Consider the following 14741-nt stretch of genomic DNA (forward strand, 5'->3'; position numbering starts at 1 on the left):
GTCCTTCTGCTAGCTCTGGGCCCACCGGCGGGCGCCCGCCAGCTGCCCGTTCTGCGCGGCTCTGGCCGTCTGCTGGCGGGGGGCCTTGGGGTTGGGGGTAGGGGTTGGTGGGGGGATGCGCTGGGTGCTCGGCTGCTTGGGGCTTCCTCGGATGTGTGTGTGGGGGGCGGTGGCTCCCTCTCGGCCTGGGATCTTGGGGGCATCTGGGGGGTTGCTCGGCCGCGGGGGGGTTGCCTGGGGCTCCCTGGCCTCCGCTCTTTCTGCTGGCCTGGCTGCATCTGCGGGCCCAGGGCAGTTCCTGGGTTTGCAGTAGCGGTTTTTTTTTGCACATATACTGGTATACGATGCACTGGCACACCTTGGGATGTGGGATAAAACTCATACTGGGCTTAACCTTAGACACGTTAATCCCAAATACCTGCTTTAGGTACTACCATTCACTCATTCCCCCTGTTCACAGCCACCACCATTATAGCTAAGCTTCACACTTGTCACCATACTGGCTGGATTACACAACATAATAAGCACAATTTATTTTACCACCTCACATCTCACCCTCACTGCAAAACAGTCTATTCTTCCCCACCTTTTCTATTTCCTGCCTTGAGTCTCTCCTCCCTGCTCCCTTTCCCCTCCCCTTCCCCCTCCCCCTCCACTTAGGTGTAACACTGCTCTCCCTTTTTATATCCTCCCTATAATAAAAGATTTCTTACCCTTCCTTAGGGAGGGCTGGTGATGGTCACAATTAAGCAATAAAATAAATCAATGTATTTTATTGCAATAACAAAATATGCATTGCTGTCTCATAATGATTGCACTTCCTGTGGTGTTGACCTTTGACAGCATGTGCAGACAAGTAAAAAAAAAAAAAAAAAAAAAAAATAGTGGGTCGTCTTCTGATCGAGTGGTTGGGGGTTCGATCCCAGTACCTGACTATGTGTCGAAGTGTCCTTGGGCAAGACACTGAACCCTAAGTTGCTCCCAGTGGTCGACTAGCACCTTGCATGGCAGTCCTGTCCCACTAGTGTGTGAATGTGAGAGTGATTGGGTGAATGAGCTGATATGTAAAGTGCTTTGAGACTGTTTCAGTGGTGATAAAGCTCTATATAAATCTAGTCCATTTACCATTTTTACCATTTACCACAAACATAGCATTAGCACTAACCTAGAATTAGCTAAGCATTAAACTAGCATTAGCAATAAGGTTGAAAAAGGTTGACATGGTTTGTAGGTAGTAGCTGAACATGTTAAAGGTTGAAAAATCGGTTAAAGAATGGCTGGAGATGAAGAGCTTGAAATTTGAAAAAGCTGAAATTTCCAAAAGAAATTAATGGGAAATAAAATTAAAAAGTTTAAAAGTTACAAATGATAAAAGCACAAGCATAAATCTTGAGAACTTTCTGAATTTTTTGATAGCTTACTTGTCAAAGTGATTAATTAATTAGTGAAGAAGCCTCCTGTATCCTCCCTTATTAATTAATGAATCACTTATTTAGAGAGGATGCCTCCTGTTTTTATTAAACTCATCATGAAATGAATGCACTGCTATCCTTAGTTTTACCAGCAGAGGGTGATATTCAGGACCGTTCATTCATTCATTCGATTTCAGACCCACTTATTCCTGTTCAAGGTCGCGGTGGTCTGCCGGTGCCAATCTCCGGCTCTCATTGGGCGCAGGGCAACACAGACAAACAACCACTCACTCTCATTCACTCCTATTGGCAATTTAGAGACTCCAATCAACCTTACAGTCATGTTTTTGGATTGTGGGAGGAAGCCGGAGTACCCGGAAAACTGACCATTTAAAATAATATTAGATGTATTTAAATAATTAGGAAAAATACGTAGAGGCTTCCTAATTTAATTAAAACGATAATAATAATGATAATAATAATTACATATAAATTATACATTTGATTTTGTAAGCGCCTTTCAAACACAAGGACACAGTGTACAGTAATAAAGCAGAATAATAAACAGTATACATGCATCTAAAGCATTGGTTCTTAACCTTTCCATCCCACGACTATAAAGGTAGATATATTGCAAAATGGGAGAGCTTGTAGAATGTGATATGAACTTGTAGAATATGACGTGAGCTTGTATATGAAATAAAAATAAAAATCCACACACGTGAAATTAATTTCATGTCATAAATGATGACAACTGCAAACTTGTAATCCAACATTTACTCGTATGTTCTTTTAATTACTTGTGTCAATTATCATTTGCAATCACAACTCTGCAGTTCGGGGTTGTGTGGATTTTGCTACCACACACCACTCACATCTCTGGTACCAGTTTTTAACACTGCTGCCTCACCACATCTGTGGTTTTCTGGATAACCTGATGGCCGTGGTTTTGGTACAATTTCTTTGACACCACCTCCTTCAGGCTCTCTGTTGGTAGCAGCAGCTGGAGCACCCCCTCATCCTCAATCGGCCCTGAATAACCGAGGATACAGTAGGCCCTCCTTCTGCACAATACGTTCCCACTGCTTAATCAAACCCTCCTTCTCTAGCTGGCTTGGGACCCTCTGCTGGCTCCAAAACTTAATAAAGGCCCCAATCAAAGGGACAGCCCACTGGAGCACCTTTAAATCTTGCAGGTCGTGAGATGTTAAGGCGGTAATGGTAGACTGCGTTACAGCTGGATGGGGTTGAACACTCCTCTCAGTAATGGCCTCAGAGACCCCAGTTCCAGGTAGATGGGGTGCCAGGCAAGTCTGATCCTAATTTGTGGTTCTCTGCCTGGAAAGAGTATCTGCATTTTTATTTACTTGGTCAGGACGGTACTTCACACTGAAGTCAAATGCAGACAGCTCAGCCACCCTCATGTCCAGGTGGCTCAGCGGGTTGTTATCTGACAATACCATGCAACACTGGCCCCAGAGATAGTCTTAAAACAATTCAGCCATTGCCCACTTCATGGCCAACATCTCCAGCTTCATAGAGCTATAGTTCTTCTCTGCATTTTGCAGGCTGTGACTGGCATAGGCGCCAAGTCTCACTCTACCTTCCTACAACACTTATTATATACACAAATTAAATATTTTTCTGGGTACGCAATTTTGTCAAGGTCATTCAACCGCAAACCACTTTTTCTTTAGAATGCAACCAACCAAATTTAGTTTTTCAAAAATAGCAGTTAGAATATTTTTCAAAACATAAATCTATATATTTTCCTTTGCAACATGCATTTCACAGCATGCCTGGGAAAATAAAAGTTCCCTTTAAAATAAAAGACAAGTCCAACATGAGAGACGTTAAGTTTTTGGGGATTATTTGACCAGCTGTCCGCGACCCACCATATACAGGTGTGTGACCTACATTAGTCCGACACCATTCCATCCATGTGCATCTCACCTCACGACACAATATTAAAACATTCATAGCTGTCGCAAAAATATTGCAGTGTGTTACTGTTGACCTTCGATTGCATATGCAAACAAGGTGTAAAAAAAAAAAAAAAAACAAAATACAAAGAAAAAATACTTTTGTCACCGTACACACCACTTTGAGATGATGGTTTTACATTTATTCATCGCTTTTGGAAAAGGGGGAAAAGAAGACCACCGTCGTATGTTTACATTGTGTAAGCTATATAGTAATATCTACCCTACAGTATTGTAACGAGACCTCGTGGCGCAACGGTAGCGCGTCTGACTCCAGATCAGAAGGTTGCGTGTTCAAATCACGTCGGGGTCAATATTTTTGTCCCAATTTTTCCTTACCTAAACTTTATTTAATAACACAATTCTTTTAGAGTATTTGAAGCAACCATTAGCCTACGGTCTACAAACGGCCCTCAAAATTAACACACACAATTACTCCAATAATGCACAAAAGGACGAGAAAAATACCCAAAAGGACAAAAAAAAAAAAAAAATACAGAAAATGACGACCAGAAAATCCCAAAAAAAGTCCACAGGACGACTACAATAACACAATGAACAAGAGAAAAATATACGAAATGAGAAAAAAAAAAAAAAAAAAAAACTTACAACACTCAAAATGACAGCAAAAAGGCACCTAGTGACCCCAAAAACACACACAAGACAACGCAAAAAACACCAAATGATCATAAAAACAGTGTTTATTTTTGTTTTCAACCTGTTTCATTGTGAAGGGGATTTCTTTAGCAGGCCACTACCTTCAGTTTACACTCTAATTATAGTTTATATCAATTAAAAATATTTTTTGGGGTAATTTCTTCAATTATGATCATTTAATATTTGCTGAACATGTTTTAATCTAATAATTAATATGATAATTATTCTATTCCGTGAGAGAAACTGATACAGTGTAATACTTCTTACAGTCTGCAGATGGGGCTGCTTAGTCATTGTGCTTATTGTGGCTTTTGTGTTGGTGCTCAGTAGAAATACATAAAGCTTCAAACCAAAGACATCTGACTGGAATTCATTTTTCCAAAAGAAAGAGCTCATAAATTTTCTTTACTTGCTCACCTGAGCAAAATCAATTTAGTTTTTTTACACCTTATGGCACAATAACTGACAGAGTTGAAGTTAAACTAAAGGTTAAAGGCTTTCAGCCTTAATAATGAAAGCTTCTTAGATAAGGGTTGTTTTTTCTTGGAAGGAACAATAATTATTTATGCCTCACCTTACACAACGCTCTAGTCTAATGTTTTGCCAATTTCTGTTGAAAAATGTCAGCCATGGTAGAGTACATCTTAAAAAGCAGAACTGAAGTTATTTATTTCACTGTAAATCAAACATTATCTAATAACAGTTTTTCTTGCACAAACTTCAGTTTATTGGGAATGTTTTTGGCCAGAGGAAACATTTGCAAGTAGCATTGCAACCCCCAGGTACTGATCTATTTAGAGCCTGTTATATAGATATTATAGGAATCAGACTGACACTGTAAGTTATTGCTTAAGTTAATCAGAAAAAAGCATAAACTTCACAGAGAGCAGCAGCATCATTATAATATAAGGGTGTAAGAAAAAATTGATTTGGCGCAATTATTGTATCGATCCAAAAATGTCCAAACTGATTTTTTAGTCTTGTTTTTTTAAAAACTTTAAACTTAAAAAAAAATAATTGCGCAAACATATGCATACTTTAAAAAAATAATAATAATAATTTGAGAACTTCAGAGAACCAGAATCTGTTTTAAAAGCAAAATCTAAACCTTTGCGAAAAAAATAATTTGACAGTTTGAGAAACATACCACTTGATTTTTCATTTTTTTTATATTGTTACTTGAATTACAGCTGATCACCATTTACTTGTTCTCCCAAGTTTTAAAAAAATTTAATAAATTCATTAAATTGTATCTCATACCATTTTTACTTGTAAAGGTGACATTTCGCGATATATCACGATGTATATGGTATTGTTTAGTTTTGGGATATATTGTATTGTAACATCAAAATCGTATCATATCGTGCACACCCCTATTAGTATATAAATCGACTGGCTCTATGTTCTAAAAGTTCAGGACTCACTGTGTCCTCACTGAGCCGTTTCTTGCTATAACCAGCTCCAGAATTCTCATTAAATCCAATTTTTGTTCAGTCCCTACAATCAACTCAAATCTTTCTATTATGAACAATGAATGTTTGAATAAGAAATCCTGTCATATTGTGTATTCTCCATCTTTCAGTCAGCACTGTTGAGTAATGTATACAATTCTGCTAAAATGAGATATTTGAGTTGAGGCGAGCTGAAAGATAGAGAGAATTACATCAATGAGTGTGAAGAGAACGTTGAATTCCCGTGTGCTGAGAAAGATCCGTTACATCATTGGAGCGAGTTCAGCGTTCAGAATGACCTCCTCCAAATACTGTATGGAACCATGCTGGAGCACGTCTGACATGAAGCAACAACACAACAACACATTATACACACATGCACTCGTGTACATACACATTCACAAATGAACACATATTCACACAGGCACATACACACGCACACGTTCACACATGAACACATGCACAAATAAACACAAACACACGTCCATACACACGTACTTAAACACGTACAAACATACACACGTACATGCACATAGACTCATGCACATACACACATATATATACACACATCCACAGTCATACACATATCTATTGCAATAACTTGTTAAACTTTAACCTTTAACCTGAGCTCATTAACACAGAGGCAGGAAAATAAATCAAAGGTTGTAAACGCTTTAAAAAGAAAAGCAGGTGATTGTTAATGAGTCATATTAAGTTAATGCTGCCGTCAACAAACACTATCAGTTCTATCGACACAGATAAAGACAGTGTCGACCTCATAGATCAATACATTAAAGGTAATTCCAAATATTGGGTTTGTTGACAAATGGTCATGTGACTTGAACTTGGGAAAAGTTTCACGCTTTGCATTGTGGAATGTGGAATCTCGTAAAAGAATGTAAAGATGGCGTTGAAGCAGAAAAGTGTCATGACAGATTAATCAAAGATAGACTAAATCAGTGCTGACACACACAGGAAGTAGAATCCACTCTGTTTTATATGACATGATGATGAGCTCATGTGAAATGCATCACGCTATCATGCTACATTTGTGATGCGAGGTTAGACTTAAATTTACAGTAATAAGTGTTTTTACTTCATTTTTTGTATTTCTTCACCAGACAAGGAAGACAAAGGATTCCCTTCATGCCATTTTGAATCTTTGCAAACTCCCTGCATGTAATACAAACATCTCTGCATCCAAAAGTGTTTTGCTGACATAATGTGGAAGTCATACAAACACAAGCTCCCCTTTGCCCTCACGGCTAAACCAAAATAAAGAGCTGTACATCACCCGGTCTGCAGATTGTTGAGTGATTCCAAGTCCCAAAGCATGTTCTGAGAGATGCACAGCTACAGACTTCCCACCTTCCTGCATTCCTAAAGTGCAGCGGACACATTGGCCATGTTTACACGGGAGCTTTAATTCCTCTTTAAAGCAGAATAAAAGTAAAATCCTGTTTAAACTAACCTTGTAAACACTTAATTACTTTAATTGTGATTTAAACTTAAATTTGATTTAGGTGGCTGGTTTACTCCATCTTTAATTCCAAATTAAATAAATCCTCTATTTTGTAAACACTTAATTCCACTTTCACTTATTTATGATCATTCTTCGTTTGCACGACTTGCCGCGATGATCCAACATGGCGGCCCGGATTAGAGCTGAGACTTTTTATTAAAAAAACATTAAAAAACATGGATATAATGAAAAGAGTGGATGGACAGAAGCATAAACACAGACACATGGACTTATTACACAAACGGACATCGGCAAACGTAACAGGCTTCATCAGACGGGTGAGACGAAGACCCGTAAACCAAGTAAATGTGTCCCCGTACTGCATTCACAGGCTGTAATATCAAAGTTTATCAATTTAACAGTTGTTAGAGCTACTAACTTTACAACGGAGCAAATATTTATCCCTGGTTATTGTTTTCTGGAGTTTTACTGGGATTTATTTACCGGTGATTGGTTCATATTTCCCTTACGCTCCGCAGACCAAAGTGTGTTATTGTTGAGCTGCTGCTTCGAAGCTATAATCAAAATAAAAGTGAAAATCGTTCTCATGGCTGGTCTTCTGTTTTACAGCCGATAATGAAAAGTTTGTTGTGTTTTTTTCCCGATAGACGCGATACGTCACATTCTCCCCCTGTCCAATCCGAGCCTTCCAACCCCCAGACCTAAAGTGGAATTAACTAAAGCCTGATAAACCTGTTTTCCATGTAAACCTCTATTCAGAGTTACTATTACCATGTAAACACAAAGCAGAACACTTTAATTCCGAATGAGTTAATTCGGAATAACTAATTCTGAATTAAATATCAAGTAACCTTGGCCACTGTTACACTTGGAAGACTCCACAACCGATCACAGTGGTAGTTTAGGGATCCAAAGAAGTAGTGTTGTACTCAAGACCCTGTTCTCCAAAACCAAGGCTGTGTTCCAAACCTCACACTCCGTACTACACGTTTTTCACCTTTTAAAAACAAATCAAACTTGCAACAATTTACACTGCAGACCTGTTTTGAGCTCTTTTCCAAAAGTAAAACCACATCAGTAGTTTGGTTTTACCAATAACGAAAATCACAAGGTTTGGGGTAGATGATTAAACAATAATCTACACTACAAAAAGAAGTGCAAAAAGAAAAATGCCACAGTTTGTGGATATTTAAATGTAAAAATATAAATTTAAAAATAACTTCCATCAGCTTACAGGACTAAAGCTCCTAAAAGTCAAACATTCTACAAAAAATAAAGAAAAAGTGCAGCATTATAACATGTTCGAAAGTCAATGTGTAATGAGTAGAATTAACAAGGCACAGGTTCATTGTTCTCACACTTAATGCACTTGTACTAGAGTAGCGGGGTTTTTATTGATATCCAATGCCATGAACTCCATCATTTTCCTCATTGTTGCTTTGCTCTTTTCGCTGCTGATAAGCTCTAACAGCGGCCCACTGACTCTTTGCTAGCTTTAGCTTTAGCATTAGTTGATTGCCAGCTTCAAATACTGCATACTTAGTGTGGTAGTTTCTTAAATGGTGAACGAGGTAGCTGACGGGTCTGGGTAAAAGCCGGAATTCCAATTCCAGCGGAATTCCAAGCCAAACACACATACAAATTTCGGCGGAATTCCGGGCCACACACACACACATGTGAATTTTGGCGGAATTCTGAACCACACACACACACACACACATTGCACTTAGTAAACGGTCCCCCGAACCATTTCCTCAAAACAAAACGTTCCTTGCCTCACGCTGACAGCATTTCATACCGATTCTGTCCATTTCCGCGTTCGACAGTGGATCCTGTTTTCATTGGTCGATTCTGTGATTCCGTTCGCGATTCTTTATAATGCCCTGAATAATAATAATAATAATAATAATAATAATAATAATAATAATAATGGTTGTCACAAAATCCCACCTGACACCTTGGACAAAGAGGATTATCATTTGGAGCTGCATAGCAGCAGCCCTGGGTTTCACATCATAACATGTTTACAATACTGACATCGATTGATCAGTGCATCCTTACTTTGCATACTATCTAATGTGAACGCACGTCATAATAACTTTGACATCAGACTTAGTATGAGTAGTACGTTAGTATGACATTTCAAACAGTCCTAGATTTGCCCAAGATGTTTGGGAATCAAGACTGAATCAAGATTTTCTCTGTAATTTGACAAAGAAAAACAATTCAATCCACTTTATTTATATAGCACATTTAAACAACAAAACGTTTCCAAAGTGCTGCACATGAGATCATGAAAACAATAAAACAAAAAAAATGCAAATGAGCTCCACCACTAAATGAGTATAAAACAATAAATATAAATAAAAACACATTAAAAACAATATATAGAAATAAATAACTATGAAAATAAATAAGAACAATGAAATAGATAAAAAGTCACAGGGGACTACACAACTTACGCGGTGCTAAAAGCCACGGTGGGGGCTCTTCGGACATGGAGGGGCAGAGCGTTCCACAGCTTAGGGCTGACAACAGAAAACGCAGTGTCCCCCCTGGTTTTACAGTTTGTCCTCGGAACCTCAAGCTGGAGCTTGCCCTCAAACCTCAGAGCGCGTGGAGGTCGGTGAATTTGGATGAGGTCTGCAATGTAATGAGGGGCCAGTCCATTCAAAGCTTTAAAAACAAAAAACAACATTTTAAAATCAAGTCTAAAATTAACAGGGAGCCAGTGCAAAGACGCAAGAATTGGGGTGCTATGTTCAAGATTTTTGGTGCCTGTTAAAAGTCGTGCCACAGCATTCTGGACTAACTGCAAGCGGGAAAGTGCTTTATGGCTGATGCCCGAGTAAAGTGCGTTGCAGTAGTCCAGACGACTTGAAATAAAAGCATGCACGACTTGCTCGAGAAGATTCAAAGATAAAATGGCTTAACTTTGGATAAAAGACGAAGATGATAAAAGCCCAATTTTAAAATGCCGTTGATCTGTTTATCAAGTTTAAAATCGCTGTCTATGGTGACGCCAATACTGGTGACTTCGGGATGCAAATAATTTTATGAGTGGTCCCAAGTCAGTGAGAGTTGATTTCTGTTTTTCCCTCATTCAATTTTGTAAAATTCTGGGCTAACCAAGCCTTGCTGTCACACAGACAGTTGAGAAGGGGTGTCAGGGTGCTGTGGTCATTTTTGGCAAAAGGCATATAAATTTGACAGCCATCAGCGTAGAAGTGGTAAGACATGCTATGCTTCTTAAAAATCTCTCCAAGTGGGAGGAGGTACAAAGAAAAAAGAATGGGTCCCAGGATAGATCTCTGGGGGACTCCACAATGATGCAGGGCAGAAGAAGAGGTGGAGTCTCCCAGTCTGACAGAGAAGGACCTCCCCGACAGGTAGGACTTAAATCATTCCAACGCGGTCCCCCTGACACCCACGCGATCTCTTAGGAGGTTTAAAAGAGTTGTGTGGTCGACTGTGTCAAAAGCAGCCGTCAGGTCTAACAGCACTAAAATGGCAGAGCCTCCAGAATCAGCCATTAAAAGCAGGTCATTACAAACCTTTAAAAGTGCAGAGTCAGTACTATGCAATGCTTTGTAACCTGACTGAAAAAACAGTGTCTGCAAAATATGAAAAAATCTAAAATATTGACAAATTTGTCCAACTACGTTATTACAAAAATAAATCCTTGCATGTATTTAAAAGCCACTGATAGAATTATTTAAAATATCTGATGTTTATTAGTCAGGTGAATGAAATTAAGTGTTCAGATGGATTTCTGACTAAATATTAGATGGTCTGATGTCTCAGTGTTTGCAGGCGTTTTATGCTGAGTGGAAAAGATTTTCCATCAGTAAGCTAATGCTAACGCTAAATGTTTGAAGTCATATAACAAAGTGAATGAATCAGGAACAGTTCCAAGTTCCAAGTCTCTTTGTTATCACATTATTGAAGTTGAAAAATAGCAGATCAGTGCCTCCCTCGAGTCCGAGACCGAGTCCAGATCAAGATCTTCAAAATGTGGTCTTGAGCAGGGACGCCAATCCCAAGTGGTTGTGTCCCCCCCCCTTCAATTAAGTTGTCTCCCCTAAAAAATCCCATCGTAATCACAATAAATCTTTTAAAATAGTATAATAATATTTTATTGACTTTAAAATACAAGTCACGCTGCTTATAAACACATTGCATTGTTTGACGATTTTAGCAATTGAAATATTGTTCCCCACATTTATGTAGGCTATTATTACTTTTAGTGTTACGTTCTATTCTAGATTTATTGATTTTAACCCTTAGATGCATAAGTGGGTCAAAAATGACCCAGTGACATTATTTTCTTTCAATATCTTTGAAATTGAAATTTGTTATTGTTTCATATTCTAGGTATTCCTCAAAAAAAATAGATTTGATAGAAGATTTAATTGAGCTTTTATACATTTGAAGCGCTTCATCATAGACACTCAAAGCGCTTTACAGAATTAATGGATTATTCTTTCACTCCACACTTAGTGGTGGTAAGCTACTATTGTAGCCACAGCTGCCCTGGGGCAAACTGATGAAAGGGAGGCTGCCATAGTGAACCATTGGCACCTCTGACCACCACCAACACTCGCTCACACACTACATTCATACTAGGCAAAGTGAGTGAAGTGCCTTGCCCAAGGACACAATGACAGATACCACTGCAGTGACTGTCCCCCACTGTGGCCTCTGGAATTCTCAGTGGTCTCTTGTCCAATTACTAACCCAGGCCCAGACCTGCATAGGTTCAGAGATCAGCCAATGACAGGCTGGTGTGGCCAGCTATGTCAGAAAGAAAGCAATGGCTGTTGTGCCCCTGAGCACGATGCACCACGACAAAATGGTAAATGAAAATAGCAGGAAAAAAACAGAAGTGATCACATTCCACAAGTCCAAAGGAGGTGTAGACACCATGGACCATGGTACAACATGCTGACATTGCCACCCTGATGCCTACACCTTCTTCACCTCTCAGCATCCTGATTTCAAGAGTGGTATCACCAACGCACGACGGCTCTTCCTTAATGACCTCTCGAATAAGCTGGTGACACCACACATGAGGAGTCGTATGGGAGGCTGCCCCCAACTGCAAACCCTGATCAGTGAGGCAATGGGAAGGTGTGGGGTAACAAAAGTCACAGCCACAAGAAAGAGGCAGACAAGGCCAACAAAAGAGAAAGAGGTGTCAGATCTGCCCACGTCACAAAGATTGCAAAGTCAACAACAACTGTGGCAAATGCAATGTACCTGTGTGCAATGATCACAGCCAGAAGCAGATAGTTTGTGACAAATGCAACACACGCACACTTTTCTATTGCTATGTTCTGTGCAATCAATTTTATTTGTTTTAAATTATTATTGTTCAAAATGTTTGAACCTGTTCCAAATGTTAAAAAGTGAAAAATAAAAATAACTCAAAGATGAAATAATTCTTGTGTGTACAATACAAAACATAACACAAATGATAAGTCTTAACAAAAATGGCACAAAAACGCATTGATTCTAATACAGGTCATTTTTGACCTACTTATGGAACAGTGTAGCGTCCAGTCACTCATTTATCTAAGGGTTAAAGAGAGTAATTTAATCTTGAAGTTACTTCAACAAATGCAGTTTCTCATTTTTTTAAATAAAATTGTGTTAATTTCAAATCAATTGTGTCCTCTTATTAAAATTAACTGTTTTTACATAGATTTTTAGGTGAGATGCTTGTATACATGGATATGTAGTTCATAGTGCTGTGACATTTAGGTCAAAACATTTTTCATTTAATAAAGTTGTGTATATTTTTAAGTGTTATGGCACTATTTATAATTTGTGTTAAGTTTTGTGTATTCTTTAGCTAATGTTTAGGGTGTGGGACAGAAATCAGAGTTTTATTGGATTCTGCAAAACCATCCAAATCATCAGCGTCAGTCAGCATGTGTGAGCCTGTGTGTTTTTCAGGGGTGAAGTATGCAAATATATACAGTTATTCAGCCCAAACACTTCAGGCATCTTTCTACTTTTTATTGCATGTAACATGTAGTCTTTCTTTATGATTCTAAATCTGTGACGCTCCTCACAAAGTTTTCAGCTTTTTTTTTTTTTACACTGAAGTGGATCGTATATTATATCTCACCTCAGGCTGATTTTTCATCCTACTGGTGTTTAATCTGTATTCAATACAACACATTAGTAGATGCTTGGTGATCAGCAGAATTATGGATACAGCTTCTGATGTCAGATCCAAGTGCGCTAACGTGGAACAGTATTACTACAGTGGTACATGGCGGTGTTCAAACTGGCATACTTACAGTATGTACTATTCATGATAAGTTTGACGTCAAAATTAGTATGTAGTTCATTCACATTAGATACAAGGTCTGATGTGGTTCACTGACACATGACCAGACGTTTAGGTGTTATGCATATATTAGCATAATTAAATGTTTTTTTTTTTCATTTAAAAAACATTAAAAAAAATCAATTTGGACATTTTTTGGATTGATACAATAATCGCACAGTGAAATACCGCAATATATCGCAGAAACGATTTTTTCTCACACCCTCACGTTGCGGTCACATCGGATGCGTCACGAAATGTTCGTGTGTCAGATGACAGTCAATTGATAGACGCGACACAGAAGCAAAATCTTTGCAGTGTGGGCTGAGCGCTCCTGATTTTTCGTCATATTCACACATTTGCAAGAGTTGAAAATCTTGAACTCCAGCAACTTTTTCGCATGACTCGCAGGCCCGAAAGCCAATCAGAGTCCTCGTTGACAATGACGTCAGGCCGTCAACAAGAAAAACATTCTTTACCGCCAAAAAACTCATAGAAGAAGAAGAAACCATTCATGTAGTGCTGCAAACAGATATTGGATTGAAGCATGGAGGAGAAGCTCATTGTAGCTGTTTGTGAATGACCGGAGCTGTACGATACGGCTCTTCCTCTTCAAAAAGAGGTAAAGAGCAGCAATTTGCCTGGGGTCCTCTATAGTTGAGTGTGAAAAGAAACTTTTTGGGAGTCTGTCAATACTAATAATACTAATAATAATATTAATAATAATAATAATAATAATAATAATAATAATAATATTAATAATAATAATAATAATAATAAGAAGAAGAAGAAGAAGAAGAAGAAGAAGAAGAAGAAGAAGAAGAAGAAGAAGAATGATAACAGAGCTGAGAGAAGTTAATAAAGTTACATTTGTGGACGCAAAATGCTGCACAGGTGCATTTATTAACAAACAGCTGATCAATACATGCCAATTTTGGCTTTTTCTCCTATTAGAGACAGCATGTGTGAGTGAGTTCTGGAGAGTGGCTTGTTTAGGGGAAGGTCTGGGTTAGGACTCACTCAGAAATCCATCAAACTATGCTTTTTTATGCTGTTATGAGAAGTAGTGAAAGCAGCAACTCTTTGAAAATAAAGTATTTTGATATAAAATAAGCTATAATATAAATACACAATATTGTAAATTTCTATATCGCCAAAATAGAAAATTTGAATCTCGATATATTGCCCAGATCTAAACGATATTAATAATAATGAATAATCAAAATATTGAATAATGAAATGATGTGTTGCTGTAATTTCTATAAACACATGTTGAACACAGTGCTTGTTGCTCTGTTCTCCAACAGTGTGTAGCGGAGGTGTGTGCGTTACGCACACATTCCTGATCCTGCTGTGACATGTGGCCTCTCTCTCTCTCTCTCTCTCTCTCTCTCTCTCTCTCTCTCTCTGTCTCTCTCT

The 14741-nt window shown here is 38.4% G+C and overlaps 1 non-coding gene across 1 annotated transcript; it reads left to right on the forward strand.

The window, feature by feature from the left end:
- The first annotated feature begins 3635 nt into the window (after positions 1-3635).
- Positions 3636-3707, forward strand: trnaw-cca (transfer RNA tryptophan (anticodon CCA)). Its single transcript has one exon. It is a non-coding gene; the product is annotated as a tRNA-Trp (tRNA).
- The last annotated feature ends 11034 nt before the right edge of the window (positions 3708-14741 follow it).

This window comes from Gouania willdenowi, chromosome 20 (assembly GCF_900634775.1).
Source record: "Gouania willdenowi chromosome 20, fGouWil2.1, whole genome shotgun sequence".
NCBI lineage: Eukaryota > Metazoa > Chordata > Actinopteri > Blenniiformes > Gobiesocidae > Gouania > Gouania willdenowi.